This window comes from Maylandia zebra, linkage group LG6 (genome assembly GCF_041146795.1).
Source record: "Maylandia zebra isolate NMK-2024a linkage group LG6, Mzebra_GT3a, whole genome shotgun sequence".
Classification (NCBI taxonomy): domain Eukaryota; kingdom Metazoa; phylum Chordata; class Actinopteri; order Cichliformes; family Cichlidae; genus Maylandia; species Maylandia zebra.
Genome location: NC_135172.1, coordinates 7141107 through 7157358, shown reverse-complemented (window position 1 = coordinate 7157358; position 16252 = coordinate 7141107). Strand labels below are relative to the sequence as shown.

Here is a 16252-nt window from a genome sequence, read left to right as displayed (position 1 = left end):
GTTACTACATCAGAATCAAACAGCTTTCATGAGTATTTCTTTATTTTTGTCTTTCAGGGAAAAAACCGTTTTTGATCATCCGAGGCTTCACATCGCTGCGTGGTTGAAGACACGCTGGAGACAGCAGGCACAGATAACTGTCACTGGAAAAGGTCTGCAGCAGCAACAGCACAACATCTGTTCTAATGTCAGATTATCAGAAGTTAAATGCTGCTTCACTGATTATACACAAGATTTGTGGCACAAACACGAGGGCAGGACAGTAAGGAGGATTGATTTTTATTATTAGCTGCTTCTTGGTAAGTAGAAAAATCTAAGTATACACAACATGGCAGAAATGCAAAGATTATACTTTATTGCACATATCACTTTGTGGGAGACGATATTCTGTTACTGCAACAGCACAAAAAAACCCCACAAATATAAATGTTCTCAAAAATGTTAAAGGCAGCTTTAACAAATTCAATCTTATTCAGACATTCTGTATCAAAGACTGAAGGCATCCTGAAATGACTTTTGCCCAGGTCAGTCCGGGCTACAGCTGTGATCCGATTTTAAGTCGTAGGCAGCGTGAATACAACTTCTCATTCATCTTTTTTCCCCCTAAAAATCCTCACTTTATTAAACCAGCAACGTAAACAAGCCACAGGAATGTCAATATACGATAATTCATCCTATAAAATCTCATGTGTGATTGGCTATCTAAGGTTGACTTTGAGAAGGAACGTTCGGATCTCCATTGGCCTTAAGGTCACTCCCACGTGGACGGGTCTTGAAATGTCTTCAGCAGCGGCTTTTCTCCTGGAAAACAGACACATTATGTGAGCACAATCACAAACGACACAAAGTGTTTTTGGTTGGTTAATCTTTAAACACACCAGCAGTGACACGGGTCAGTGACCAGCAACCAAGTCTCCTCACAAGGAACAAAATAACATGTTGAGCTCCAGAAACACCTTGTAGTATACATTACATTATGAAGCATATCAATCTGTTTATGACTCTTTATGGCTCCCTGCTGGCTTAATTAGCACCTGCAGGGAAACTGTTAAGTCGATGACTACAATCAGAGATTTAAAAGGCATCAGCAGATTTCTATCAGCCCAGCGCTCCTTCAGTGCATGGTCACCTGCCAGATGTTGAAAAATCCAGATGTTGCCAGTCTTTATATTACTATATAAAATATTATAATGAAATTGTGACAACAGTAAACGAAGGCCAAAATCTGCAAATATCAGGGAATCCTCACTATGGAAGTGTGATTGAAGAGCAGTGTACTACAAAGCCAGAATAACGGATTACTGAATTATGTTAAGTGCAGTATATGTTTGCAAATAAGTTTCGTATTGAAGCCATACATTAAAAAAAAAACACTGACTGAAGCGCAGACTGTGCACTTCATTGTCACTGGATTATAAATGTATTCAGTTGGTGATGCAGAAAATGTGTAAATGTTTATATACTTTATTTTGCTGCTGCTACATTTCTTTCACACAGCTGGAACTGCAGCTACGAGCGCACAGAACACGCATCATTTAATCTATTAAATTATTTTCACTTTGATCTGACAACGAACCAAAGTGATTTCCACAGAAGTTCATACCTGGTCTCTGAGATTTTACCACCGACCTCCAAAATGCACAAAGCTCAAAGCAGCTGAGTTGGAATCCATATTAAAATAAGCCCGAGGAGACGACATTCATTGAAATTTAGCCAAGTTTAAATCGAGTCAGACTGGAGAACACATCCAGCTTTGAATCTAGGGTGACGTTCAAAACTGCAGTGGTGAACTAACTGACACAACACTGGTGTCCTGTACCTTTCTCAGGAGTCCAGTCAAAACGTTTCATTTCATCTTTCCACTGATTGGCCGACAGGTTCAACTCAGCCACACCCAGAACCTCCAGAGTTGAAAACAGCTTCTGCACAGACAGGAAAGACGATGGGATTAGTTACAGCAAAACGACATTCCACTGCATTGCAAACGAGAAACGACTGAATGACAGATGACCGTACGGTCGCTTTGAGTGTAACAAGGTTTAAATTGTTTCTGAATGTCTGACCTGCAGGTTGACTGTGACTGCCTGAGAGCTCACTTTGCTCTCTGAGCTCTGGTACTGATGCTCCAGTCTCAGCAGCACTGAGTCTTCATCCCACTGACTGAGTGTCAGCAGGTGGACAGCAGGGGGCAGTGCAGCCAGGAGCCCTGAGAACTAAAAGACAAAGACCCCTCACTCACAGAAACCATGCCTTTAAAAAAATAAAAAAAAGATTATTTAATGTATTCCAACCACATTTTCTATAAAATTACTACATAAAGTTGATATGAATTTCGACCAATTACTGGCTCTGAAAACATGTCAGCAGCAGTTGCCACTAAAGGCAACACAGCTTAGCTCAGTTCCCCTGAGAGCGAGTGAAACCATGTCTAAAAAATGCAAATATGTACACAGCAGGACAGAAATGGGTTATAACCAGCAGCATAGACAGTTGGAGACAATGACTCAAAACAAGCAGCAGACTCTCACAGGAACAGCCTGCAGTTTGTACAGTGCAGGTCACAGCACTGTACAAAGCTTTTCTTAAGCTTACATACAGGAGTTTAAGGTGTTTGAACAGGAACCTGCAAGATGGAGGCCAGCTGGTTCTTGCACTGCTAATATTTCAAACACAGATCACATCACCGTGACTTCTGAAACCCGATTAGTGAAGTGCGTTAATAACATGTCTTTAAAATACATGCAGTATTTGTACAAGTACTGTACGAATGTGCATGTGATTGGGTGAATGAGTAGAAAGGCACTATACAAGTACCAGTCCGTTTATCATTTACATACCTCCAGCTGAGTGTTTGGCTTCAGATCTCCATCAGTAAACGTAAGCAGCGGCTGCAACACCATCCCCTCTGCGAGGGGGCGGTGCATGTCGGCAGCAGTCGGCAGGGGATCGAGGGTGAGCAGGAGGCGGCCGCGGACCACCAGCCCGTCTGGGAAGATGCCAGAGATCTCGTTGAGAGGTTCACCAACACCACGGAAATCATAGTGGAGCAGCCGGTGGTGGAGCTGAGGGTGAGGAGGTTGGATAGAGAGACTTTAATAAGAACTCCTTGTGTGCGCTTAGATGGGGTCAACATGCTAATGGTGATGAGCTACGACTTTTTGCCTCACCATGATCTCCAGTGAACCATTCTGGATGCTGCCTCCACCCTGAGAGCGATCCGTTACCACAGTGAGTTGGTCCACATCATCCTGAAGACACACAAGTGAAAGGAAAACATCACTTGTGATAATTCAATGAACTGACAGTGAATGCTCTTTGTTGCTTGTCTCTCCAAATGGAAGCTAACAAACACACAAACCTTGATATAAGCACGAGAGTTGATTGGGTAGTAGTTTCCAGCAATGGGCTCTGACTGTTTCAGGTTCCAGGTGGGCCAGAAGTCTTTCCTGTTTGGGGGGGACGGGACACACACACACTAAGTGTACAGAATTGGATTCTTTTAATGTAAAACTATCACATAACTGTACAGCTGTCTTACTTTGTATATAATCTGTAAAATACCATCCAAAACAACTTCAACAACTTTAAAAGGTTAAAATGCATTTTCCATCATCAAAAAACAAAAAGCAAACTCTTACTTCCTCTGCAGAACTTCTCTGCCGTTGGAATCAGTGTAGAAATATTCAGAGGTTTTGATGCTGGTGTCCAGACGAGTGATCACCTCCTTCCCCAGGCTGTCACTGAAAGGTCAAGACAGCAAGTGTGACGTGGGTTAAAGGTGGGTGGTGTGGGGAGCATTTTGGCAAAGATTCCTCACTTTTCCTTGAATTTATTTCTCTCGCTCACAAATAAAAAAATTAATAAATGGCTAAAATAGACCTGAAATTATGAGCTAAATCTATTCCCCAGTGGGTGTGCATGGAATCTTATGGTCTAAAATTCCCTCTTTCCATGAATTTATAATCTGACATGGGGAAAAAGATAACGGCGATCTAAGCCAATCACTTGCTATGATATGAGGAAATATTTAGAAGGGCAAAGCTCTGCTACAATATTGCCCCATATGAGGTTTTTCTCCCCTGAAAGATCAGTTGACATTAAGGCACTGAGCTTTTAGAAAGGTTGAAGAGAACAGAAATTTCAACAACCACTTATCTCTAAAAACATCTCCATTACATATGTAGTGTGCACGTGTTAAACTCACTCTATCGGCACAGGTCCCACAGTCCACTCGAGCTCCAGAGCTCTGCTGTCAGCATAGAGACGAACCACCTGAGACACCCAGGGAGCAAACCACTGCCTCACCTCCTGCACCACTGACGTCTGAGGATGAGAGCATTGCAGTACAAAATTAGACGCTGCATATTAGCCTCTAAACAGGGAGGTAAAACATGTTGGCATGTTCATTCTGACACCCACACATATAAAATGACAGCAGCCTATAATTTAGAAGTAAACTGAATAACAGTGTAAAAACAAAGCTTTGCTATGAGGAATCTACGTCTGGATACGAGCAAACATCTCTACCTTAATGATCTCCGTCTTGGCCGTCCGGCTGATGACGAAAGGTGTGGAAGAGTTGGGTCTGAAGATGTAGGCTCCAGAAGGCTGCCTGCTCTCTCATACTTGCTGCTGGCACACATACTGACCTGGCAGTCCACCGCTTTGCCACTAGCATCTGACACGCTGTACGCTGTTCCATTGACCGGCAGCCTGACGGGCCAAGTGACGGGCCGAGCGAGAGGGTTGTACACATTGAGAACTGAATGACAGACAAAAAGACAAGCGAGAGAAAGGCAGCGTGAGCATTCAGTCTTATCTGTAATTACACAGAATGTATTTACAATAACTGTAGCCCAGGTTTTTTAGGCTGTACACCTTGAATACACTGTTTGTTCCGAGGATAAATCTCAGAGGGTCAGAGTGTTCAGAATTACATTTAAGATGACATATTGTGGGTTTTTTTATTATGTTACCGGTGGATGGTTGTTAAACATGGTTTAAATGACAGGATCAGTACATGTACAAGTAAGACTTATGAGCCAAACCTTCAGATTTTAAATGCTCACTTTCAGACAGGATAGTGACTCGGGCACGCAGCTGTGACTCTACCCACTTGCTGTTCAAATGTCTTGATGTATCGTCAGTCATCCAGGTAAGGAACTTTTAAAAATTAATTCTGTTCATCTGGACGTAGAGTTTTCAGTGGGAGAAACATTTCGTCACTCATCCAAGTGACTTCTTCCGTTTCAGCTGACCGCAGGTTTCACTGATCACATTAACTGGGTGGACCATCACATTAGGTTCACCTGGGAGGTTATGGCAGGTTAGCTTTCTTAGACTGTGAGATTTACACCAGTAAAGGGGGACATTTAAAGTTGATGTGTACTGTAAACAAATGCTCACGGGTGAGTATTTAAGGTTTGACTCTCATCATCCACTGGAGCACAAACTGAGTGTCATCAGGACGCTACAACAGACACAGCGGCCAGGGAAGTAGAAGAACATCACATCATGAAGGCCGTTGAGGTTATCACAGTAGATTCGCTCAGCAGACAAGCCGCTGAGAGCAGCCAGACTGTTACTGACTAAAACCTGAAAGAGAGACAACAGTTAGACAAGAAACCTGTGCAAGAAAGTTTGGACTGAAGAACACTTTCTGCTAAAGACATGATAATATATTTTCCTGTACAGAAAATGACAAATTTAGCACAAGTAACTTCTGTTGGGTAAGATAATGTACTGTGAAGCCTGGAGTACCCGACAGTGTTGCCAGCCGTTAGCAAGCTTCCTGGCGTAGTCATTTGCTACGTGTTGCTTTTCTGTGCCCGACACAGCGTCATGGTGCTGAGCCACAGCCATGGCTTTCTCTACCAATGAAAGCAGCCGTCACTCAATCTCTTGTCTGACATCCAATTGGTCTTAGTAACACAAATACAACTTTTAAAGGGTATCCATATTCTCTACCGGTTCACCAATTCACTGTTGTGGGGAGGCTGGAGCCCATCCCAGCTCTCCTACATCCTGGACAGGTCCATCACAGGAGTAGCACTTGAAGACAGTCAACCATTTATGGTCATGCTATTACATGTTAACCTAATACGTAAATCTTTAGACTGTGGCAGGAAGCCAGAGTACCTACAGTATGCCTATGCAGAACCCACTAAGGAGACACAAAAAAGATTCAATCAAATCTTACTCATGGTCTGGCTTTCACCTTCCCCAAAGGGTCCTTTTCCTGGAAGCTGGACCACCAAATACCTCCAGCTGGTTACAAGTCTATTAAGAGGGAAAAAAATGTAAACACAATTTAAAAAGTCACACAGGTATAAATTTTCCACCATTAAACCTATATTTCCACATCTTAAGGTAGTTCTATAGACGCAGGATACCAGTGATAGCTTTATTAAGTGCCAGCTAACAGTGTGCTTCATGCTATATATTAGCATTTATTTGCTTACAGTTCATGTTAAGAGTTAGATAAACTTTGTTTTCACAGAACAAAATTTAAAGCTTGTTAGTGTAATGTGACAATGTTATACTTATCTAGCATATGTCATGCTAACATTCTTAAAGTTTGAATGTTAGCATGCTAACTACCATCTACACTAAAACAATTAAATTTTTCTGAAAGCTCTAAAGTAGTGGGACAGGACTTACAGTTACAGAGGTAATTCTAGAAAAGCAGAAGTTTGAATGTTGTGATGTCGTCGACACAAAGTGTAATGCCGAGCACACTGTAAAATTGCCCCGCACAAAGTAAATCTCAGAGTACCTGCAGGTTGCTGTTGCTGATCCTCTCATATCGCTTCAGCGCTGGTCTGCTTGTAAAGTAGCCAGTCCAGAAATCATGAGCGTCGTCTGCATAGGGGAAGAAATCATCTGTCTTCAATGGCCTGGATAGAAAACCAATGGATTTAGCTGACATTAAAATGCACAAGACGACACTTTTTACAATAGAGTTTAACACCAACAGTGCTGCTAGAACAAGAAAACATTATCCTGCCCCTTTAAAGTTCACAGTACCAGGTGAGGTTTGCTCGGTGCAGCTCCTGCAGGTAACAGGACGGTGTAGAGTAGAGCACGTTGACTTTGTTGCCATTTGCCTGCCGGGCATTTACATAGTGGATCAGCTTGTCCAGGTTCTTGTACCACAGGTTGGCATTCTCATATTGAAAGTCTGAGCCCATGGTCATGATGATGTGGTTGGTCTTATAGACCGTAGACTAAAAAAGGAAGAGGAAATAATGCTTAACAGATTAAACTAAACAAAAAGGAAGAAAAGGGAAGAGTGAAATTAAACAATTCACACATCTCTTCAATCACACACACCTCACACTATTCAAAGCACATTTATATGATGGCTAAAGTGGTGAATGTGGATTATTAAAGGAGGACATTGCATTACACTATCTGTAGATGTCTTTATTATTATGATCATGACAGGTTCATAAAATAAAACCAGACAGGTTGAGAAAAGATTTATGGGGACCTGCATGAAGATATGCTGACATTACTTGAAACAAGAGGTTCCTACTGAAATTTTACATGTCATGTTAGCTAGTCACAGCTGTATATGGGCTGGGATAAAAAGCACAGCATCCCTTCTGCTTCCTCTTTTTCTAAATCAGAAAGCGTTGTTTGATGTCTTTTGATTTAACATGAGCATTTTTTTCATAGTGTTAGTTAAACATGCGGTGTTAAGAACACCACGTGACTGATAAATCAGTGTCTCTGTGCGCCAGTGTGGAGTTGTGTCCAACCTGACTGTTGGCGATGACGAGGAAGCGTCCCACCACATCATCAACATTATAGTCTTCAAGATCAGGATCGTCTCTGATAGGTGGGTCACTGCAGAGCTGGTCCCAACAGAAGCCCTCACAGGGTTGTAGCCATTAGGAAGGATCCCTGTTGGTTAACGGGGGCAAACGGTTAAAAAATAATGTGACACCGTCCTGTTGCTGAGTCCAGAAGTCATTAACATAAAGGGATGAAGAAAGAAACTTTGCATACCAGTAAAGAGGTCAGCCATTGGAGGAGTGAGGCTGTCGGAGGCTCTCCATAGAAGCTCCTGCTCCTTATTCCTCATCCTGCGAGCCCGGTCTTGATAGTCTAGACGACCAAAGAAGAAGCCATCGAATCCCATCTGCAGCAAAAGACAGAAAGTTAATGGTTAAAGGAAATTCAAATGGAAAGCCAGTGAACTAAATTGTGCCTTCATGTAATAATGCAGCATTCTGGAAATAAGCCCATTTGATTCATTGCAGAGCAGCAAATCTGATAATGACGATACAGCCAAAAATTTGTAATGAGAAAACGGAGAGTCTTTCTCGACGTGAGTGCAACCTTCTAACTCTAATTAGCCTCAACTCTCTTCTTTAACTGATAAATTCTCCCATTTTAAGTCTCACTAGAAATCAGGCCTTCCTTAAGGTGACCAATTATGCTCATCCTTCTATTCTGCCCTATACTGCTGATATTAAACATGGCCAACGTTTGAAAGTGTGACAGTGAATGAGCTGAGCAATTCTGAAGTGTGACTCGTGCAAAACTCGAAGAATAAACATAAAGAGCTATGCTACCTGTGCAAACATGGAGGCGTGTTCCCGGGCGTGGCCAAAGGGGTCGATGTGCCAGGTGACGCGGGGACGGCCAAAGGCTCCAAAAGTCTCATTAAGGAACCTCAGACCAATGGTCATCTGGTCAATGACGGCGCTGTAGTGTGTGGCAGCCTCGTCGCTCATACACCAACCACCATTCACAAATTCCAGACGGCCTGCGGGAGGAGCAGCTTTTGGTAAGGATGCACTGAAACACTTAACGCAGCTGTATAGTACTGAATGGGTATTTACCTTCATTAACCAGCTGTTTGACTGTCTGCTGCACGCTGGAGCTCTGACTCTTCCACCAGCGGTAGAAAAAGGCCGTCTCCACATAGATGAACCTCCTGTCTTGATTCTTCAACAACTGATCCACAACTGAGTCCAGGATGTACTGACCAGCGTGCTGGATGTCATTACGATCTACGCACACAAATGTGCACAGATTTAGGACAAAAGAGACGTTATTTTGTAACACAGTCAATGCTTCAAGAAGTGGTCAGAATTTAGTTGCTGTGTGTCACAGTTTGAAAAATATTTATTTGCACTAACGTATCTTAACAGCAAGAAAGTATATGTGCTCATCTGCATTCATGCATATGCCCAAACAAACCACCCTCAGTGCAGATGAGTTCTGCTTACATATTAACCCAGACTGGAAATCAATATCAGATGGTAAATAATGGTAAATGGCCTGCATTTGTATAGCGCTTTTCTAGTCCCTAAGGACCCCAAAGCGCTTCACACTACATTCAGTCATTCACCCATTCACACACACATTCACACACTGGCGATGGCAAGCTACATTGTAGCCACAGCCACCCTGGGGCACACTGACAGAGGCGAGGCTGCCGGACACTGGCGCCACCGGGCCCTCTGACCACCACCAGATGATGGTCACCTGCACAACACCTGGCCTTACAACTTACTATAAACAACATGTGACATTAAAATAAGCAAGCTCGACAATCAATTGCACTAAAAGCATAAAACTCTAAAGCAATGAAGAAGTAAACTGTTGCAGTAAACAGTACATTATGAGGCAGCGTGAAATACACGACAGAGTATAAAATGAAACAAAGGTGTTTTAATATCGTCTTCTGATACATTTCAACAGTAGCTCGGGCCACTTCGGGGGTGGGGTGCCCTCGGCCTCTCGGCCTGGGGCTCGGTCACTCTGGCGCAGCTGGCTGCCGGCGGAGCTCCCGGGCGCGTCACTGCAACTCCCCCTGGCTTCTGCTCCGCAGCTGCTGAGTGAGCCCTCATCTGGGACTCTCCTCAGCTCTTTCTGGGACAGTGGCACAGCTGCCCCTCTGTTGTCTTCCTTGGTCTCTTGTGCGAGTGTGAGAGTAAACACAGAGCAGGAGGTTGGCTAATAGCTTCACAGTGTTTTTTCTGTATGTGTCACACTGACCTCCATAGTAGTACTGGTCCACAGTCTTGAGCCAGCCAACGTCATCATGTGTGTGCGGGACCAGGTGGACATTCAACATGCCCGGCTTGGTGGCATGACATGACTGCACACAGACACACACTCTATGAATACAGCTGTACTGCTCTGTCGGAAGAGTCATAATGTCGACAAATATTCACTCCAAAAAGTGATCGTCTGCCAAAAACTGATTTCTGGTATTTACCAAAAAAGGATTGCTCGCATTTAAACTGCTATACATAACTTGTTAGTCTATAATATGTGAAACCTATATTAAATGTATCCCTCATGAATGATACAAGTCATCTTGAGCCACAAACAACATTCCTGTAACAAAGTAGAAGCTGCAATCAGTTTTTGGCAGTGACTTTTATATATCCTTTATTTATGCAGTTAAAAGAAGCTTGTTGACATTAAAAACGTGTTTTAAAGAAGAATCTGGCCAAGAGGACAGCAGATATTGAAAGACATCTAACAATAGTTCTGTAAACATATTTTAAGTGGAAAAAAATGATGGAATTGGTTGTAATGTAAGTGCAATAAGACAGAGTTGAAAAAGATGTAACTTTAAAATGTTATATCTAGCCCCTTTGTAAAGCCTGTTGACCGAAGTCTATTTGCCAACATAGGTAAAGATATTACACATAAAAACACAGGTAGACATTGGAAATCAGTTTTTGGCAGGCGGGCACTTTTTTGGCACAACACCAGCACTTCAATGTATGTGAGCACAGTCATGTGAGTGAAACAGAAAGTAGCGCTAACAGCTCCACTGAGCTTTTTGACATGTACCTTAACCCTAACACATGTAAATAAAATACAAAAGCGCGACATAAAGTAGCTAACCTCGTATCCGCAGGTTGGAACGTCTGTTTTCTTCTCGCCGAGAGGAAAACTTAAAACCACGCTGAGGATAAACAGGAGAGCTGCCCGCCATGTTGGAAAACAACCCGAAAATCATGTGACATCTGTTTATGTTGAGGTGGGTCACGTGACCGTCACCCTGTCTACCGCATCTGACTTGAAGGCACTGGGGAAAAGTAAGCGACAAACCGCGGAATGCGCTCTTCTGGACACACACACACACACACACACACACACACACATATATATATATATATATATATATATATATATATATATATATATATATATATATATATATATATATATGTATATATATGTATTTTTTTATATATATATATCACTGTATATAATGTATGTAATCACTGTACTGTTTATATGATAATAAACAGAACAGTGATAATAAACAAAGAAAGGTAAAAATTAAGTTAGTTAAATATATATCAATTAATTTGCAGACATGACCTTTTTGTACCCTTCCTGACACTAAGCAAGAGTTCTAGCATTTGCAGCCCAATAATAAAACTAAAAACATGGCAGACTAAATCCACCCTCAAGTTTAGACTTAGATAGATGAACTTTTGATATCCTATGATTTTTATAGCCCCAAACAAATGGTAATACTACTGACTCGATCATTTGAAAAATTGCTTATTCAAAAAGATAGGTACGTTTAAAAACAGACATAAGAATTTAGGGAGAGAAACCATTTTGATTGCATTTATGCGACTCATCATGCAAACAGGGAGAGCCCTCCATTTCTCAATGTCCTTTTACAGTTTTTTCAATTTGTTCAAGATAATTCAACTTAAAGATCAATTTAGGATCATTGGGCAAAAGAACACCAAGGTATTTAAGTCTGTCTGTAATTTTCTTTCTTTCTTTCTTTCTAAATTATAAATATGTATTTATTTGATTTGATTTCCGGTTGTAACAGACAGGACAGACATGACTGGGTGATAAGACAGGGAGAAAGAATGAAAGAAAGAGAGGGGGAGAAAGAAAAATAGAGGGGAGAAGAAAGGTACGCAAGATCGACAGCGCACAATGTGCTTTGAGGTAGCAGCCAAGAAAGGTTTGTGTCTGTGAAAACCCGTGTGTCCGCCTGTGTGCACATCTGTGTGGATCAGCATGCTTGTATTCAAAAGGTTTCTCCATGTAACGATCTGCTAGGGAGTGTGGGGAGCCATAGCCCCGTCCCCCAGGGCATGAAGCATGTATGGAGGAGATCCAGGCCCCAGACATCCAGAGGCCCCAGAATACGAGGACCCAAGGAGGACCACCAGGGGGGCAACCGTGCCACCCTCCTGGGAAGAGCTGAGGAGAGCCCTTAATGAGAGATCACCGAGCAGCCACAGAGCAGAGCCTCAGGCCCAGAGGCTAGAGGCCTGAGTGCACCCCACCTCCTGGAAGGGGCCCAGCCGGGCCACGGGCGCCAGGCCCTGCCAATCGGCCACCAGGAGTGAGTCGGCACATACATGGGCGCTCAGCACCAGACACCAAGAACCACCAACACACCAATGTCTGAGGGCATCAGCCACTGGCAGGGAGTGCAGTAAGGGAAGATAGGCCTCCAAACCTCAGAGAGCCTGAGATGTTCCCAGAGAGGTGGAGTCTAAGACCCAAGCTGACATATAGACACAGACGGTGCATTCCCACCCCCATATACACAAACTCACCCGACGTGGAGACAGACACAAAGAGTCTAACTCTATATCTCAGGTCCAGGTACCTCCGCCCTCAGAGGGGCAAACCGGACCCAGGAGATGTAACCCTTCTCTCTGGGATGGAGGAAAGCAAACCGCAAAAAGCAGGGAGGCCCCGCATCTCAGACCCCAATCTGACGGCCAGCACCTCCTCCCAGTCCCCCTGCCCAGACGGTTAACAGAATGGGGGTGAGTGAAGACCCCAAACCTCCCTCCACCCGCTCATATGTAGTGTTGCTGCGTCCTGTTCTTAAGTGCATTTAATTATTATTGTCTGTAATTTTAAAAAGCAAAGTTTTCAAGAAATCAACATCCAGGTTTGCAGTTAAAGCCACAAACTCACTCTTCTACCAGTTAATTGTATAACAAACAACCTCACCAGATCTAATAGTACAGGAACAGATCGCTCAGGATTTGACAGGACCAAAACAACATCATCTGCATATATATTCCACAATCACATAGGGATGGGGGTGGGGGGTGGGGTGGGGCTCGTGTTTAGAATTAGAATTAGAATTCAACTTTATTGTCATTGCACATGCACAGGGCAACGAAATGCAGTTTGCATCCATCCAGAAGTGCTTTAGTGATATAGATATATTACAATATATAATAGCAATAATATAGATATGTAAGTATATTACAGAAATTGGTCTATTATGGTATGTTATAATGTACACGGTATGAAGTATGTTGTGAATATTCTATAACTATAAGTATGTACAGGCTGTAGTGAGTACAAGCTATGTACAGGCTATGAACAGGATATAAATATGAAAAACTATACAGAATATGAAATAATGATACTGATGTTTGTTGCATTTGAAATTATCTGACAGTTAAAATGTTTTATTATTTGTACTGCTCAAAATGACACTGTGTAATCTGTTACCAGATTCAACTGGCTTCTCTCAAAAAGTAAAATAACCCCCCCACCACTTTAATCACACTCTAGATCTTGTTTTAACATACGACATAGAAACTGAACATTTAACAGATAACTCGTAAACTGGAGATGAAATGGTGTGCAAAAATGTAGTAGATCATCATTTAGCCTGCTTTATTAAAAAAGCCCTCCATAAAGCTAGAACATCTTACTATTCATTACTGATTGAAGAAAATAAAAACAGCTTCTTCCCATGGGCTGTCAGAACTCTTAATGCAAACTAAAAGTATGAACTGACTTCCCCAGTTCATCCACTCTGATGCTGCTATTGATTAGCTATGTGCAATATCTCAGTCTTTCCATGTTTTGTGCAATATTTTTGGCTCATGTGCCATATCTTTAGTGTGTGCAATATTTATGGTCCTGTGCAATATTTTGGTCTCAGTGGTATCTCAGTGGCATTACCACCCTAAACGACCATAGCCACTCCATCCAGCCAACGATCGTGGCTCAAGAGTTGGGAGGTCGCCTTGTAATCAGAAGTTTGCTGGTTCGAGCCCTGGCTTGGACAGGCGCGGTCGTTGTGTCCTTGGGCGAGACACTTCATCTGTTGCCTACTGGTGGTGGTCAGAAGGCCCGGTGGCGCCAGTGTCCGGCAGCCTCGCCTCTGTCAGTGCGCCCCAGGGTGGCTGTGGCTACAATGTAGCTTGCCATCATCAGTGTGTGAATGGGTGGATGACTGGATGTGTAAAGCGCTTTGGAGTCCTTAGGGACTAGAAAAGCGCTATACAAATACAGGCCATTTACCATTTCACCCCTATTTATTTTATTATATAACTGTCCTTGTATACACCCACAATGTTTCTGTTTCAATGTTTCTTACGCATACACCATGTATATAGTTGGTTATTTTTTTCCCTCGTTGTACATTGTTTTCTCTTCTTTACTTTCATTGCATCTCCAGCCCACATCTCCAGCCACTGTACTTAAGGGAAGTTGGGACAATGTAAAAGACTTTCTTTAGGCAATTGCATTTGAATTACCTAAATTCATGACAGGCATTCAAGCAGTAATGCCTGGACTGAGAAACAAACACACCAAGCTTCTGTGTTGTTTGAGCCAGAGACTGGACTTGTGGATGAACAATACAAACATTTTATGTTTATTATGTCAGTAATGTAACTTGCAATAAAAAGTTATGGGAAGCTTAGACTTAGTTTCAGAATAATTACATCTGATACTTTGTTTTATTGAAAAGGTTATTAATGTTTTAAATTGTATGAGAAATAAAATAATAAATTACTAAAAAACACCAGCTACAATAATGGTAATATGTGTGTTGTTCAGCAGAACAGTGTCCAGTATGTTAGTTGATATACTTTATTTACATTTGAAAACAAAAGTTGGCATTACAAGGAGCGTTTTTAATTCTTAATTTTTAAATAAACATGCAGTGTTTATATTAAGTGTTGAATTAGAAAAAGATTCAAGGATATTATGTCAGACAATGGCAGTAAGAAACATAGTGTTAAAATAGCTGTATATAGCATTATCTCTTTGACCTGAAGATTAATCTTGAGAAGAGGTCAAAGGTCAGTTATCGTTATGGGGTCTTGCTATATGCTATGACACAAACATAGCACAGTTGTAAGTATCATAGTTTCTAGGCTCTAAGGCTTTTTGTCAGTTTAATAGTGAGCTTTACAAGATTGATGTCCGTGCTCAAGGTTGGCACAGGCCTAAGTTCGCTTATGACCACTAGAGCTGGAAACAAGACCTCAAGCAATCCTAAGGCTAATTAGCGCGGCTAGCATTTTAATATCTGTTAAATGGTGTCATTGCTAACATATACCTGTTTTACAGCATGGTGAGTAGCGAGAACGCTAAGTTATTGTTAGCTTCGATAAGAAAAATGTGAAGATGTAATATTACCATGAGCTATATGCTAATGTTATTCACTCAAGCAAACATCTGTTACTGATTTGCTGCTTTCTAATATCTATGTTTATTTCTGGATATACCTATACCTACGTGCTTATATTACATCCCATATAAAGGGTGACAACGGCAGTAACTATAAATGACCATAAATTAACTGTAAATTACATTGCAGTGAGCTCCATTCTGATAGTTTTATTACGTGCACACGCAGTTGGCAACCGTAACCAAGGCGAGTGTTTAAATGCACTTCCACAACGTTCCATTCGTTCTTTTGTGCTCGCTCGTGAACTTGTCTTGACCTGCTCCAAACTCAGCTTGTGGAAAGATAACTTTTGGAGAATATTTCTACAGAAAGCGGAATTTACTAGAAAGCGACAGTACAAACGACTCGAAGAAGTCGTTTGTACTGTCGCTTTATGACGTGTTTCGTCATAACAGCAAAGCTGGCTCGCTCGTCGTGGATCCGGACTCATTGAAAGTCACCTGGCTGGTACGTTTCAAAGATTCTTCAATTATTTTAAGAGTCACTAGACAACTATAATAATTTAACAAGTTCCAGTGTGAATATCAAATTTTAATGTGATCAAAATATGTGTATTCCAAGATTTTTCCCGGTAAATTGCTTGTATGCTTTAAATTTTGCGGGACAGCTGTAGAATTTATTAACGAGTGGCGTATGAATGTGAAAAAAGATGTTACTTTGATTGAAGGCTTCAAATTTGACACTGCCCCCCAATAAAATGGTTAAACTAGCTTAACGGACAAAGATTAGTAAAATACTCCCCAAAAAAAGAATAAAAATAAAATCAGTTTCTATGGTAAC

The 16252-nt window shown here is 41.8% G+C and overlaps 1 pseudogene across 1 annotated transcript; it reads right to left on the bottom strand.

The window, feature by feature from the left end:
* Positions 1 to 263: 263 nt before the first annotated feature.
* On the bottom strand, positions 264 to 10996 carry LOC112434922 (lysosomal alpha-mannosidase-like; annotated as a pseudogene). The gene is made up of 21 exons (XR_013099069.1): positions 10879 to 10996; positions 10015 to 10117; positions 8853 to 9023; positions 8583 to 8776; positions 8014 to 8146; positions 7764 to 7908; positions 7027 to 7226; positions 6776 to 6896; positions 6200 to 6279; positions 5761 to 5870; positions 5437 to 5595; positions 5070 to 5163; positions 4528 to 4762; positions 4205 to 4323; positions 3639 to 3740; positions 3359 to 3446; positions 3168 to 3248; positions 2838 to 3062; positions 2064 to 2213; positions 1820 to 1922; positions 264 to 801 (listed from the first exon to the last, which is right to left on the bottom strand). The product of XR_013099069.1 is annotated as a lysosomal alpha-mannosidase-like (transcript).
* Between the last annotated feature and the right edge of the window lie 5256 nt (positions 10997 to 16252).